The sequence below is a fragment of the Colius striatus genome, chromosome 5 (genome assembly GCF_028858725.1).
Source record: "Colius striatus isolate bColStr4 chromosome 5, bColStr4.1.hap1, whole genome shotgun sequence".
Lineage (NCBI taxonomy): Eukaryota > Metazoa > Chordata > Aves > Coliiformes > Coliidae > Colius > Colius striatus.
In genome coordinates, this window is record NC_084763.1 from 24916560 (window position 1) to 24933941 (window position 17382).

A 17382-nucleotide genomic window follows, 5' to 3' on the forward strand; every position below is an offset into this window, starting at 1 on the left:
GTTTTATCATCAAGTAGAAACTGTTAAGAGCAACAAAAAGCTTCACAAGAATTACTTGGAAGCTTTGTGCAGCTAGACAAGATATTTTATTTAGTAAAGGTTTTTCAAATTCCAGCATCAAAACTGCTTAAGTATATTTTAACATTCTTAGAAAGCAGTAAACACCTTTATCAACATGCAGGGTTCAAAAAATTCAGAGGCTGACTTGCATCCCAGGTGATCAAAACCAAACCCATCTGTTTTCAGAAATAGCTTATCTTTATGTTTTAACAGAAAGTAGGTCTCTATATTGCCACAATGTAGCTAGTTCCCCATCTTAAAGGGAAGGTCTTCCCATATAGTTGAATAAAAAAAAATAATACCCTTAAGTACACTCTCATTTTAACCAGCTACAAGGTTAATAATATTTTTTTTTCACAGAAGAGACATTTTTAAGAGGCTTCCAAGTCTTTGCACCTGTTACCTAGTATACGATAACTAGAAACTACAGCAACATTTCTATGCTTCACTGTGTTTATGTGACTCTCAATGTTTCACTGCTTTACATTCACCAGCAAAAAAAAAAAAAAAAAAAAATCAGGACAGGAGCAAATGTTACTTTTGCAACAGTCATGAGAAGTATCTTCCTATCTTCCTGTAGAAATTATTTCAGCTGGTTTATTTAAAAAGAACAGATAACAATACATGGGTACTTTTTGTGTCAGACTACACAAAGCAATTTAATTTCGGTGTTTTACATTTATTGTACAAGTCATGGACAGCTTCAAACACAGCTCCTGATAAATGTGAAATTCTAATATTTGCTCACATGTGAAAATAGCTTTGAAAGTTTAAGCAACATATGCCTTAGATATTTATATGTGTATTTTCAATAAATTTGATTTATCCAAATACAATGGGGGGAAGGGGTGGGGAGGAGAAGACACTTTGGTAAATGTATCATACATTCTCTTTTAATGTCTATTCAATAGGCTTTTGCTTATTCATTTCTAGGGGAAAAAAAAATCTTATTAAACTACAAACAGCAGGAGATACATTGTTTCCAGACTTAATCATAATTATCTTTCAGAATAATGTGGATATACATGGAATTTCAAGTAGCAGTCTTTAAAACAATTTCACTTTTTGCTTTCCTGGAGCAAAGCCACCTTAACAATTTTAGAAAAGCATCACATCTTTGAGCAGCAGGAATGAAAGCTAAAGATGTAAGTACTCACGTAGGAAAGTTTCACTTAAAATAAGATCAGGTCCTATCAAACAAGAAACAGATGGAACTAAGGAGTTTAGAGACTTAGAAATCTAAATACCCTAATAAAAAGTTGCCTTTTGAACCTCCCATCTCTTTTCTGGAATATCTGCCCTTGAAATGTTGATGGGGATTACTCACTGGGGAGGTAAAAAATACCCCAAACCCAGTCAAAAACCTGTAGAACATACATTTAAGTCAGGCGCAGAAGAACTAAAGACCAGTGAACAAACTGCATAAACCAGGTTATCAGAGGTGCTTCTTATTGTTGAATACTTCACTGTCCAATAACAAGCAAATGTGTGCTTTTCCTTCAGTGGAAAATTAATTGTGTCTCTCTTGCCTCTCTTGTCCCATCTTTTAGAGGAAACTATTTAAGAACATACTATTAGAACTCTACCATGCATCTCCTTCTCCTTCTGAAGCTCTTTTCTGTATTCAGAGACTCATCTGGGTAAAGTTTTAAATTACCATTACAACACAAAAGGATTTCCTTTTGTGAAGACAGTATGAGATAAGCATGGTTGACTACAATGGTTAACAAAACCATCTAGTAACACATACACATTATGAGAAACATACATTGATGACTGCCTTCAGACAGAACAGGAGGAACTGAGCAGCAGAAACTGACCCTCAGTTGAGAGGAGGTATTGAAATAAAGGGATTCTAAGGGAAAAATGCCAACAGAACTGAGTCTGAGCTGAGACCTCTAAGAGACTACAATAGGCCCCCCTCCACTCCAGCCCCTGGCTTTGGTCAGGGAACATACACACACATAGAATTAATTTCTCCAGTCAATTTTCAAAGAACATCTTCATAACCACTGAAAGTTCACAGCCTCAAGCAAGACTCAGCAAGAGCATACTGGTCTGCTGTGTACATTGCATTGAACAATTTAATCCTACTATGCATATGACCTCATGCTCAGAGAAAGCAGTTTGTCATTTGAACCCTATATCAAAAAGGGAAAGGTAGAGGATAGGCATGTTAATTGATCTTTGTGGCAAACAGCATGCATTCTGAGGCACAAGAATAAAGCCCACTTACTAACACAAAATTTAAATATCGGAATTAAGTCCTCCTAATTCACATACAGCTGTACAGACACTGTACTGTACAACAGTAAATTCAGATCAAATAGAAATAAAAAGTACTATGATAACTCTTCTCTTTCTGTATTTATAAGAAAAAGACAGGTTTTCACCAAGCTCTCAACCATGACTATTCTGTCAAATTTGATTTTACTCTTTCTTTCAGTGTCTAATTCTTGTCTACACTAATTCTATGTAAAGGAAAGAGGAAGCATACATTTAAATAAATTTTCCAGATTTGCAGACAGAAGACAAATGTGTCACTCACTGGGGAAAATTAAAGCTTTCCAGAGTGAATATTTTGCACAGATTTTTTTTTAGCTCAATTTATTTTATTAGTCTTCAAGCTTACAAGATAACAGGAATGAAAATTATGTATAATATATTTAAATAAACACATACATATTTATATCCCCATGACCAACTCATCTGGATAGGAACGTGTAATAAATAACTCAAGGACTACTGGTGAGGCTGGTGCTTCACATAAAGTCTAGAAAGTTATATTAAGATCTCCTTATATATATAAACTTTGGAAGCAAGTTCTTAACCAATGTCAGCTGTGTGTATATTTTTTCCATTTGTATTCACATTTTTTAGAAAATGGATTTATGCTTTAATATAAGATCAAAAAAAAAGTTGTTATTGGCCACTTCTCTCTGCAGTTACAAACAGTAACATTTTAAGCAGCCCAAGTCTGAGAAAAACGGTACCTATGAACAAGTCCAAACAAGTTCATTCACTCACAGACTACTGACCAAGAATGTATGAAACACCAACAAAACCTTCTGTTCCTACCATTAGAGTAAGCTTTGGAAAACATGTTTTAAGATAAAAGTCTCTGGGAAAGTATTATGCAGAGAGTACATCCAACATTAATTTTGCATTTTCACAGCCATCAACTGTACTCATCGAGGAGAGATCACATTTAGAAATACTTCCAGAGGAGCGCCATAAAAGTGATGCAGAGTGGCAGTTCAGACAGGCTAAACTACTTGCTAGGCTACAAATTCACTACACAATCTCATACAAGGTACACCCATGTTGCTTATTGTAGTAGGATGCAAGGATACTTGGGCTCTTGAGCAGTCACAGACTTTGCACGTACATCAGTGTGAGGCTTCATTCAGACTATTTGACAAAAACTGACAAGCAAGGAGTGCTGGGCCACTCAACTGACTGCACAATCTGAGAAATGAACTGTATATAAGGCAGTGAATTAGTAAAGGAGGGGATTAAGCTATTTTAGCATAACTATAAATAGAAGCTCAAGCAGTCCCTAATCAAACCTAGCTCAACTACATCTTACACACCCATTTTCACGGCACTTAAGGTCACAAAAGGCTCGGGGAAAAGCAAAGAATCCTTCTCCATCCTAAACACTGTTGCCGTACTTCTTTCAGGCTGTGAAGTTTGTCTAAAAAAAGATGAAGCACAAATTTTCTGATGAACAGATGGACCTCACAGCTGCATCAGAAAAGCACTATTTTAAAAGCAAAGATAAAAAGGGAACAAAACGTATCTCCAAAACCAGCTGAATTATAAGGTTGTCTTATTTGAATATATCTCATGATCAACAATAATATATTGATAAGAAATATACTAAAATCCAGTACTGGGAAAACAGTGTTAGACTACCCTTTCTTATAGAATTATAAAGAAAAATATCTCAACTAGATCTTTAATATCTCTGGAGATGGATATACAGTTGTGGAAATCTAAATCTGTTGGAGGCAGCAGAGGCCAGCAGAAAGAAAAGGAGATATTCTATACTTTTGAAAGCTTTTACCTATAGCCTAGACAAGTAGGGTTGTATAAGCTTCCATGGAAGTAAAAAATTGTTTCCAGGGGAGAGAAATTAAAAACACTATTGTGCATCAAATTGCAAGTAGTAGTTGCATTTGAAATAAAATATGGAAGGAATTTAATGCAAACACTTCAACTACCTAACAGCATGAACTGGAGTGTGTAAAAGCAAGTCAACTAAAAGCTTTTATAAAAAGGCCAAGTTATTTTTTTCTTCAATGCCCTCACTTTCCAGCTGTACATCTAAATATGTACTGATGTCACACAAAGATCAAAATGAATTCTAGCATATGGCCCTGGAGAAATTTCAATTTTGGTGAACAAAGACTGTACTCCCTTAGTTCTTCAACTGTTTTAGTACTTCAAGAACTAGAGGGTATTTTAAAATTGATTTTTGAATGAAGGCAAAATACATTCCGTGGATATGTAGTCTAATATAATAGTTTGTACCCAAAGTTTCAGTGCAAATTCAACAAGTTTCAGGACTTACCCTGCGCTTCACTAAACTTATACAACAGGCTGACCTTATTCAATCACATCAATCGTCTTCCCTGGTATTTTGCAAGAAACAGTTGGATGAAGAAAGTTGTATTTTCTGCAGTCACACAGGCAATTAATGTCAGTATTTATGAAGTCCAAAATGCCAACATAACAGATGCAACAAAGTAAGTACAGCTTTTGAAGTATGCCTTTCTCTCTATCTTAATTTTTCAGCTCTAATGTGCACTCTTCCAAATGAATCAAAGCTTTGTATCTCTGTATTTCTGTCAGGGGATTCAAAATTATTTATCTGTTGCAGGGTGACAGAGCCTGAAGGCAGTGTAACTGAGTGATAACAAAATACTAACATTAAGTCCACAGTTAAATGCCCTCAGGGGCAAGTTATGCAGAACAACAACAAAAATATCAGTTGATTATCCCACTTGTCTTGGTGGAAAAGTTGAAGTTATGCAGACCATCTATAAAGTTTTACCTCATTGATAACTTTATTCTAAGGCCAACTGTAAATCAACAAAGAGATCTTCCTAAATCAGATCCCTTCTTCACACAAGTACAAAATTTAGACTTGAAAACACGCTTGCATCTTGTTACTGGTCTCCAATGAACAGCGTCATGGGTGGATAAAGGCTAATTAGGAAACTTTCGGTTTTATGTTGTGCCCCACTTCTAAGAACAGGCACTCCAGCCACAACAAAATAGAAGGTTCAAGTTCTGCTATAAACACGTTTCTTCAATCACTCGCACTTTTCAAATGGGAAATCACCTAAAATTCACAAGGATTGTAAGGTACTGTTCTGTTAGGGTAAACATCGTGGCTCAGAAGAATACTTAAAGAGCTATTTTGTAATGTGATTTGGGTATTTCTGCAAACAAAACAAGTTATTTTAATACATCAAATTGGGTACTCTATTGCATAGCAAAGTAACAACATTGCACACTTTCAGAGACCCAAGATGAATCGGACCACCAAAGATCTTATTGGTTTCACTGGAGTTTGCACATCAGAGGTGCTTCCGTCTTTCCATCTGAAAGCCCCTGATCACTCAGCAGGAAATCATTTCAAAAATCCATACTTCAGATACTTGGGCATTTCCTTCTTCTTGGTTAACATGAAGTTTAGCTTAAACAAGTCTTTCTGCTCTATTCTTAATCCAATTTTTTTTACATCTAGCAAACAATGCCTCAGTTTTCATTCTTCTAACCTAAAGAGGGCAGTTTTCTGTCCTACCAAGGGCAATTTCTCCTCTCTGCTATTGACTATGAAAGAAGCAAGCCTGACATAATTCCCCTGTATTTTTTCCAGTTTGCACATTTTTCAATATGGACAGTCAGAATTGTGTGTAATGTGTGTGTTACATCAGACAGGAGTCTCGTAAATGCCTTCCACACCATCATTAATACCTTCCTTTCTACTGACAGAGCTAGACCACAAGATCTAGTTTGACTTTATCATAGTTACATCATACTGTCAGCTCAATCTACTGGTCTGTCACAAAAGAATATAAAAGATAGGTTTGAATCTGTGCCTACTTTAAATCTTAAACTTGTAGCTGAACAAAGTGTCCTCTTCCTCAAGTTGTCCTCAAGCGTGAAACACTATGTGTATATTTTGTCTCACTGCTATTACTCTAGGCTTCAAATTGGTTTTGGCACTTTGGTTCTGATCCTCTTTCACCTCAGCAAAGATGCTTAGACAATGAACTTCACCTGAAAGCTACATTTCATCCAGATACTACCTGCTGCTTTTAACACTCCCTCCTTCTACAACTTTACAGGTATGAGGCACTGAAGAATTATTTGAAATTAAGAATTTTATGAAGAGTTTTTATATGGAGTGAAATGTGGCTCTATTTAACACATTCTCAGACTTACTTCATAACGATGGCAGAATGCCTTTTCTAAATGAAAGCAAACAAAACACAGCACTTTCAAAACCTGATTGCCTCATTAGGATGCAGCCACTTCAGAAACTTATACCTATGCCCTTTTAATACATCACACCCAGATATTAACATTTCATGCATGCTCTATTTTAGATTTGTTACTGTGAAGTATTTGTTGAATTATTACACTGGAGTATTTAAATTATATCTGAATCAATGCAGACATAAAAATATTTTTATTTGAGCTTTTACTACAGATGCTGCACAAGCATTTGAAAATTGCTCAATAAATTCATAAGCAGAAAATAGAAACATAAGACAGCTTTTTAGACCACAAAATACAGCTCTTCAGAAAAGATTTTGACTATCTCAACACAATCACAAAAAATTAAAGTGATTCTCATTTAGTATGGTGAATATGTTTAATTATTATATGATTATTATATCTATCCCATTTTCTAGAAGGAAAAAGATCCACCATGCAAAAACTTACACAGGGAAGTTTTCAGTTAATTCAGTCTACTTAATTTCAGTGAAGTTTTCCTCTACATCACAATTTGCAGGGGAAAAAATTGAGACAAGAGTGAGACTGTAAAAATTACAAAACTTAACTTATCTCTGGCCTAGGACCTCAGTTTTCTCTGATCGTCTTGAACATTTTCCACAAGTTTAGTTTGAAGTTCTCTAAACTCTTAACACTCCCAATTCCACTACACTAACCCCTCTCATGTGAGCACCCTTCATCTCTGCCCAAGCAAACTTATTAGGAAGCTGTAAAAGCAAATTAACAATGTTATCACTCAGGGTGACTTGCAATAGAAAAAAAAAAGTAGTTTTCTTTACTATCCTTGTTATATGACAACAGTTTCTTATGCCACAGTTCCTGTTTACTTTAAGGACACAGACTAAAGCCTTATCTACAAAGAAAATTTACCAAAACATGCTTGGAAAGTGATGTAGCAGACAGGAAAGAGCTTTTCCAAACTTGCTTCCATATCAACATTGCCGATGTCTTAATACAGTGAAAAACGCCACATAAAACATTTGTACTTTAATACAGAGATGGCAAAACATGATAGCATGTTAAATGGTTACTTGTCTTGTATGACTGCCCAAAATATATCTTAACTCCCTTGTAAGAGACTTTAATATAAATACTTAACATAGACAAGATTTACACAATTACCTGCTTATTATCCTTAACAATTACTTCCCTTTAGTCCTTTGAAAAATATGTTAAAGAACCCTAGAAAAGGAATTAAAAGATCACCTTGACACTCAAATTTTGAAGGGAACTGATGAGTAAGTCACATTGCACTTAGTCCTGCATTTCACCTTCCAGACTACTTTCCTGCAATATACCATCAGGATTTATTTAAGATCACAAATGCTTAATTAAAAGTGGGAAATTTAATTTCAATGTAAGACTATCTGGGCAGAAAAATAGGGAAAAAAATATATCCAGTGGTCTTGTGACACCTTGCATTAAGAACTATATATTTTTAAGGAAAGCTCCAATTTGAATGCTCACCACCTTCACTTTCAAGAGTATAGTTAATGCTCACAAATCTAATGCTTAGCTTTATACTTAAGAAAAAATCTTGCTTCCAATAACTATTGAGGGCGTAATTCTCAGTATCCAAAGAATGTGCTTAAATGAACTACAGCTTACTACCAGCCCTAAAGATTAGCGAGAAGTTAGAAACATGTTTTATGCCCAGATATAATCTTCTGCTACTGTGTCAAGTCCATACCAGTTGGTATGAAAGCACATGGGACCTAAAACTGCTGTAGTGGCATGGCAGCCATCTCACTTCAATTTCTTTCTCTTCTTTGATTGTAATAACTATTCAAGTACATCACATGGAATCACCAATATTACACAAATCACTCCCTCAATTACTGTTGTACAAGCCAAGTTCTGCACATCTTCAGTACAATTATTTTCATTTTTTCAAAAGTAGTTCTGGGAAATGCAAAGGCAGATGAACTTTTCTTCTTGGGTAGTTCATGCCACTGCAAAACTTAGTCAAATAATATAATCTGTCAAAGCTTTTTATCATTTTATGTGCATCTGAAACATGAGAAAGCAAACAGAAGTGAAAAAATAAGTTTTAACGCCATTTCTTTCTAGACTCCAATCTTCAACTGTTGTTTCTTAAAAGCATTTCATACAAATCCTCTTATACTAACTTTCTTCAGTAATAAATACTATGGGAAATATTACCATATAATAAAAAATAAAGCATCATATAATAATAAACAAAATTGTCATACAACACTAAATATTAACTACCATATAACAAACAAATAGATTCAGTAATAAATATGGTGAAACAATAAAAGTCACAGGCTCTCTTGGTTTGTTCTATTCTTTCCTGCACTGCTCAGAAGTCTCTGAGAAAGGAGTGAGATGAGAGAAGACGAAGATGTTAGCAGAACTTAACTGACAACAGAACCTCTCAGATTTGCACAAATTTCACGGTTCAGTTACCTGCGTATCAGTAGTTAGAAATACTTAATTAATTAAAACAGAAAACAAGTGGAAAGGACCCTCAAAATAGCCTATTCAAGTCTTCCTATGTGCAGGTTAGGGACCATGGTGGTTCTTCATCCCCAGACTAGGAATTCCTCTGCAATAGATAAATAATTCCATGCTTCAGCTCTTCCACAAGAAGGTTTTATGAAGTCTGGGTCCTGACCTGGAAAAGAATAATTGCTTTGCCACCTATCTTCAGCATGGCAGCTGTGGAAACTGTCTCACCACACTAAATGAATTCTCAGAGCAGCCAGTACCATCCATAGTAGTTTCTGCTTATTATATTCCCCATTAAATTCCTCTTTACCAGAAGACTATTGGGCCTGAGAGACATATAAAAAGAGAGCAATGTACTCTTCTATTGGTAAATTGGTTCTTCAGACACAACTAGCTTTAAGAAACTGGAATAATTTAACATGAAGTTACCTTCAAGTTCCCATGTCAACTTGAAAGGGCAATGATGTATTTTTCCATAATGCTAAGATACCCAGCATTTTCTGGGTGTTGCAAGGCCAAAAAATCCATTCATCACATTCATAACTACTGGCAACAGAGAAAACAAGCACTAGCTCAGCAGACAGGTCATGACGCACACACAAAGTAATAAAAATCAAATAGATGGAGTAGTCATTGTCTCATGCAAAGTCAGCAGTGGAGTTCAACAACCACATTCTTCCTCACAGTTCTGAAAGGTCTAAAACAAAACATAGTCAATGAATGCACTTTCGGAAAACATAAATTCATCTTCATAGAAAAGAAATCACCCTCTTTGGTTATTTTTCAAATAATAAGCTACATTTCTTTCATTTTCCACTACACTGTCCCTGGATATATGCCCAAAACCCAAATCAAATCTTGACACTGCTTCAACATTTTGGATACACTGCCTGTTACCATGGCCCCCACTACAACCTGCATGCATTCCATTTCTCATGTGGTGCAAGAACAAGTCCCATACTCAGGACAAAATCTGGTTGTCTGTCTCTGTTCAAAGAGCAGCTGATATTTTTAAGCAGCTCAGGCTTGCACTTCCCTCAATCAACACATTCTGATAACTCAGCTACAAGCATCCTACGTGACAGCTACATGCATGTACAAAGCTGCAAGGCAGCATGCTAGACTTCAGCTTGCTTTTTCATCTAGTTGGGAGAGAAAAATAGCTTGAGGAAACAGATACAAAGTAAAGCTCATGCAGGGTAAGCTGCCAGAACACTTGTCCCTGACAGGTCCAATGGCATGCCAATAAAGGCACAAGCATAACAGTCTGTTCATGGCTAGGCAAGCACTCACTGGATTGCTGGTCCACCTACTATTGTGGGTCTGCACATAGAGATCCATTACAAGCATCAGATCCTCACGATGAGGCTTTGTTTGGAATATTCAGCTTGGAAGAGACCTTAGCAATAATAATACACCAACTGTTTTGAAAGGTATCTTTATTTTCATAAATCAAGCCTAATGATGGCATCAAGCATTTCTCTACATAAACTTGCCATAATAGCAAATAGCAAAGACACTTCATCCTATAAGAAGGAATTTGTGCTCACTGACTGAAGCAGTTGAAACACGACAGAAGCCTTCTCAACTGCAGAAGCTCTGGCACAGTTTCTGGGTTTTCTAAACATGGTGACAAGGACTTAAATATCACATCACATCTCAGTGTAAGTTTTCAGACCCACATCAGCCAATTTTCACACAGAACGAATCAACACTTGCTTTTTAATACCACAGAGACTGGTTTGAATCAGCTACCTCTTCTCAAAAGTAGTTGCCATTCACCTCTCCAGAGCAATGGACATCAAGGGCTACAAAGGAAGAAGATACAATCAAGCACACATTGCACCAGCTCAACATAGGATTATGGCTGAAAAGGTAGAGAACTGAATAGTCTACTGATATATTTTCTTTAATATAGACTCTAAATACTTGAAATTCACAATGCAATTATGTAAGTTTCATATGTGCTCAAAACTATGATTTTTCTGTGCCTAACAAATGAATTGTTAGCATATTGAACAAGTTTAAGCAGAGTACATTGAAGAGTCTTATCATTTCCTGGCCTCGTGTGCCTGTTACACTTTTCTTGCTCTGATAATACCTGTAAACCCATACTCTGGCTACATATAGCTCCTCTTGACCTATTTTATACATACATAGTTGACCATAAGAAGGGAAAAAAGTTCAGGAGCCAAATGGATGTGCAGATACCCAAACTTAAGATTGGGTACCTGAACTATGATTCAGAAACAGCAATTCAGATTTTCACTGCCAGCAATAAATTGAGTTTTGTACCAATGGGTTTCGTACTTCTTTAGACTCATGAGGTGTCAGTCTATCTGTTCCTACAGGCAACAAGTCCAAATAAAATTAAGCATTACCAAATCCACTAACTGCCTCAAGACAAACAACAGAGTTCAATTACCTAGCTGCTACTGCTGTGTATGACAAATGTCAAATTAAAGTCTCAAAACAGTTATTTGATCTTAAAGCCAGAAGTAGTCAAGGGCCCACATTCAGTAGTATAACACATGGAAAAAGAAAGAGTCTAAACTTTAAGACTAAAGTCTAAACTTAAGTGTAAACCAAAAGTTTTTTTAATCCATTCTGAAGACAATACTGACTATGAGAAGGAAACTGTAGAACGCTTCCCCTAAAGGATTTTCAGCAAAGCCTTACAGTTAAATTGCTGTGTGTCAATTTTCTTAATTCTTCTTTAACCAAGTCTATCACTTAGCAAATAATTCTTGTTATATAGACAGATACTTGAACCTAAACATGCACCTTTTTGTGAGAAAGGAACATTCATACAATGTTGATTGTGCACATATGACATATCTCTTGATTTAAAGTATCAGGAAGACTATTAAATAAATAAATCAGTGAAGTAATTCTAACAGTCTTGCTTGTCAGCTATGGGGTTTTCTAAGAATAGGTGGATATAGGTTTTTCTGTATGACAGATACAGAAAAACAATGCAAAGACTGACAAGAAGTTCAGTGCTAGTGAACAAATTTGCTAGTTCAGTGCTGCAAGACTCTACTGTATATTTTAAGCAGAGAAGTATCACTGCAACTACATTTGAGACATTCTTGCTTTCCCTAGACATTTTTCACTTGAATCTCCAATGCCAACAGCAAAGCCAATGCAATACAGTGTCTTATGATTTTCAAAGAAGGGAAATAGGTTCTGTAAGAGACATACACGACAATAAGAGCATCCTAAACAAACTTCTAGACACAGCACTTCTAGCACCTTGTACAAAGATGTCTCTCATAAAAGAAATAATTGACTTTAATCTTTTGAAGGTTTTTGTTGGATTACAGTTTGGAGAGGCGTGGAAAATATAATAACTTTAATCACCACTGAGATTTAGAAATTCAAGATCAACTAAGTGTCAGATTATCCCTCATGGCTTTTTTGCAATGATCCGTTTTGTACATTTCCAAATTACACCAGCCATCATAACACACAAGCACTCATACACACCACAACTTCTGTGATTACAACATTTAGCCAAAATTTAAACACTACCGTACTGGTTATCTCTTCAAAACAGAAATGAGAGTAAAATTTTGTTCGAGGACGAAAAGTCTTGAACACCTATTTAATAGTAAATTATTTCTAATGAATAAAAGGGGAAAAAAAAGGCTGGAAAGTAGGTAACATATTATGAAATAGTTAGAAAAACTAGATATGGCAAAAGGAGTGGCTCAGAAGCAGAGGGGGTGGGGGGAAAGAAGTAAGATGACTTACAGCATGTTTCCAGGTATTTGTATATATTTTTTTAAGTACAAAATGAGAAATAACATATAGTCTAACTCTTGATTAACCCATTTGGTTCACATAAAGGCTATTCATATTCACATATACTCAAGATATTTTCACTATTCTTCCATTCACTGCCTGTTTCTGTTCACTCAAGAAGATTGCTCTTCCTGTTTCCTAAGTAGTACCCAACTGCTTAAAAACGGAGTAGAGACTAAAACCAAAATGGGACCTTAGCTGCATTAAAAGGATGAGTAGTTTGATTAAAAACTGTGCTATGGACACTGAGAGATCTTTCTATTATGTTTCAATTCTAATTCAAAAGACGGCCAGGATTTAGAGTCCTGATGACTCTTCACTGCTTTTGCCTTTCTTTGTCTTGTTAACCCTGTCAGAAGTTGCCAAGAACCATTACACTAACAGCTTTAGCAGGATTCTAATTTGGTCACAGCTAACGAAGTATAATAATTCTAGATAATACTAGCTGAGATTTGTGCATCTGAAGATGCTGAATGTATCATAAGAATATTTTTAGGCATCACTTCAACAGACAATATTCAATGTACAGCTGGAAAATTTTACTCCTCTTTTTTCTCCTATACAATAAATACATGCATGCTGCACTTCAACTCAATATTCTTCCAAAGGATCTATTTCTCCAGTAAAAGACAAGTATAGTTAAGCCTCATTTTCAAAACATAAGAAGATCAAACTATAGCTATTTTTGACAATGGAAGTTAGATATACCATTGTTGCTTCTCTAAACAAGACCTAGAGGAAGACCTGACCTCCTGGTGCAAATTGTGATAATAAAAAGTCGGTTAAATTTTTCCTGAACTCCACTGTTGCGTTATTTCTAAACAACAAAAAAACCAAAGCCAAACAAAACAATTACTTGTTTCAGCTAACACTATAAAAATCTCTGATCCCAAGAAGAAAGAACACTTCAAAAACTTTAGACCAGGTTCTTGGTAGTGGAACTGCTCTTACCTTTATACACTTTCCAACACATGTTAAGTCTGAGAACTACTACATTCCACTTATTCCAAACTATGGGTTTGCCAGGGACTATGCCTCTTGTTAAAAGGTGATAAGAAATTCATCTTGAAAAAAAAAAATTTAAAAATATTTTTAGAAAATCGGGACACCACATCACCCGACTGATGAAGTGACCAAATACAAGAACCTAAGTGTGAAAATATGAAATACTGAAAAGCAAAGAGGAAAGACCTCTTTACATCTCTCTGGGTCCTCCTCATCACATTCACAACAGGTAGCAGAAAGTATTTCTACAGCACTATGTGCCTATATTGTATAGCCATCACTGCTTGGATCCCGTATCAGGACAATTTCACTGAATAAAATACATCTCTTGTTCACTGTTAACACGAGATGGTCTGGAAGTCCTGACTTCATCTTTCCTACTTGCATTAAGAGGACTGAACCAAGAAGCTTAAAAGTCATTGGTATTACCATAAACTTGGAAGTGTTTTCCAAATGATCCTGAATAGAACACATTGCTAGCTACCTGTGGAATGACTGAAGTGAGTGAAAGATAAACCAGTTGCTACATTTTGTTCTCAATTCTGAGTTTAGATATGGGACAATGTGGGATTTTAGGAAGAATCTTGGCTTTTTAATCACAGCAATTTAAAACAGATCACTGTTTCTTTATTATCTATGCATTTCCACACATTGGTTGAAGATCTTTTCCAAGCACAGGATACCATGCTGCCAGTTGACTTGAGAGAGTACTTCTATTGCTGCTCTAGAAGCCTTTCCTTCAGCTTCAGTTAACTACCTGTTATCAGCACAGACACATAAATTCAAAGGACCCTATGACCAGTGATCTCAAAATTAAAACTATCAAAATATTCTTCATTTAGCCTCATCACACTGTGTCCTTCGATACTTACTAAAACCCCACACTGAGGGTAGAAGAACCTTTAAAGCCACACCAAGATCTTGGCCAATGCTAAGTCCACCTTACACAGAGTGCCACACAGCAGCAGTCAGATTTCTAGAGAGCAGGTAAATATGTAAACAGTCATATAGGCTCCAGTGCTTGAAGGCTAAACATACAATTCTGCTGTTCCATTTGAAGACATCATTAGGCAGAATGGAGGAATGGCCAACCAAAGAACAATCTGTGGGTGTATCAGCCAGTCTGGCGTGCTCCTAAATCACAAATATATGGGTAATCATTAACCCACTGCAAACTCAACACTACTAGTTCTATTACCAAAACAAGAACTAGTACTGGCTCAGTCTTCACAGTAGGATACAGTGATACACATATCACATCTCAGTTATCAAGCACTCCAGAGAAAATCCATGTCAATTATTTAAAGAAACTAAAGAGTAATCCAGTCCAAGGATAAGAGTTCCTTATGTTTAATCAAATCAATCTCCAGTGCACAGTAGCAATTTCTATATCAATACTAGTCTATGAAGAAGTTGAGATTAGTTTTGAAATGGAAGCATTTTGAATAGTAAAAGCACACAATAGGAATTACATAAACAACCCACAAACCTCATTTGGTTCAAAAAGTCTTCAAGTCAATATTCCAGAATCTAACTAATGTTTATCTAGGGAAAACGTCATGTATACTTACTTTGGTTTTATACTTTGCTGGGCAGCTTATAGATGCTGGGCTTTTTGTTCATAAGCAAGTGTTGCTTTTTCTTAACGCATGCATGTGTACACACACATACTCTTAATACATATATAAAAAATATTGTACTCCATTAAAAATGCTCTTTTTAGATTCATATACACATATGTGCATATACAATGACACACATATAGCATTCTTTTTTAAAAAAATCCATTTCATACACTGACTGCCACCTCCAACTCATTACTGGTAACACCCTTGTTCTGTTCAAATGAGTAACATAGAGCAAGATCCCATCAAGCAGGAGAAAGGCAGTGTTCTTCGGTGCAATAGCAGGGAGCAGACATCTTTTTCTTACAGGTAACCATTTCTACAGCTACTTACCTCTGCCTGGTATTTTAAATCATCCTCTTATGTTTATACTGGCCCCCTAATGACTTGTAGAAAAGCATAGAAGAAGAAAGGGTGGTAAATGTGTTCTCTTTGCTGTCTACAAGGGTATAGACTTTCTGGAGAACTTTAGTGTTATGCCTTTAGCATTATCAGTCATTCCGCTGCCTTAGTTTTCAATCCCCTCTGCAAAGGAATCTGATCTTTTTTGGAAGCTGTTAATGTGCAAGCCCAGGGCAATTACATAAGCTGTTATTTTAGTCATGAACAACACATTAAATTTTGGATTCTGCCACTGTTGCAGATTAGCACAATTAAATTCTTCACCAGTTTCTGGATAATGATGTCTGGGTGCTTGGGGACAATGATATACTACTTTATACTTTCTGGAAGCTGAATTTACCGTCATCCAGGTACTATATTTAATGGGCCCAGCTGCCTCTCATCGGGAGACACCTGTGTCTTCTGTCTTCTCGAAAAACTGCTCAGAGATAATGTTAACAGGAGTTCGTGATAGATCCTGAATGGTTTCAGAAGTTGCACTGCATGTTGGAAAAAAAGAGTTAGATGGACCTTCAGTCTGACCCAGTGACAGCTCTTATTATTTCATAGAATGGGGGTTGGAAGGGACCTTTAGAGATCATCTAGTCCAACCCCCCTGCAGAAGCAGGTTCACCTAGATCAGGTCAAATAGGAACATGTCCAGGTGGGTCTTGAAGACCTTCAAGGAAGGAGACTCCACAACCCCTCTGGGCAGCCTGTGCCAGGGCTCCCTCACCTGAACAGTGAAATAGTTTTTTCTTATATTTAAGTGGAACTTTTTGTGTTCCAGCTTCATCCCATTACCCCTTGTCCTGTTGCCAGCTACTATAGAAAAAAGGGATGCCCCAACTTCCTGACACCCACCCTTTAGATATTTATAAATGTTAATAAGATCTTCCCTCAGTTTCCTCCTCTCCAGACTAAACAGCCCCAGTTCCCGCAGCCTTTCCTCATACAAAAGATGTTCCAGTCCCCTGATCATCTTGGTGGCCCTGCACTGGACTCTCTCCAGCACCTCCCTGTCCCTCTTGAGCTGAGGAGCCCAGAACTGGACACAGGACTCCAGATGAGGCCTCACCAGGGCAGAGTAGAAAGGGAGCAGAACCTCCCTTAACGTGCTGGCCACACTCTTTCTTGATGCATCCCAGGATGCCATTGGCCTTCTTGGCCATGAGGGCTCATTGCTGGCTCATGTTTAGCTTATTGTCAATCAGGACTCCCAGGTCTCTCTCTGCAGAGCTGCTCTGCAGCCTGTACTGGTGCATGGGGTTGCTCCTTCCCAGATGCAGGACTCTGCACTTGTCCTTGTTGAACCTCATGAGGCTCCTCTCTGCCCAACTCTCAAGCTGGTCGAGATCCCGCTGAATGGCAGCACAGCCTTCTGGGGAATCAGCCAGTCCTCCCAGTTTGGTGTCGTCAGCCAACTTGCTGAGGGTGCACTCTGTCCCCTCATCCAGGTCACTGATGAAAACGTTGAACAAGACTGGCCCCAGAACCG

General features: G+C 36.9%; 1 protein-coding gene across 2 annotated transcripts in view; it reads right to left on the reverse strand.

Annotated features, from left to right (window-relative positions):
• PALS2 (protein associated with LIN7 2, MAGUK p55 family member) overlaps positions 1-17382 on the reverse strand; it is a 53794-nt gene that overhangs the window by 26988 nt on the left and 9424 nt on the right. The window contains exon 1 of one of the 2 annotated variants that reach the window (XM_061996684.1): positions 464-495. The exons of the other annotated variant lie outside the window; for it this stretch is intronic. The gene's annotated coding sequence lies outside the window, so the exon portion shown is untranslated. Of the gene's footprint in view, positions 1-463; positions 496-17382 lie in introns of those variants that run through there. 2 annotated transcript variants of the gene reach the window in all.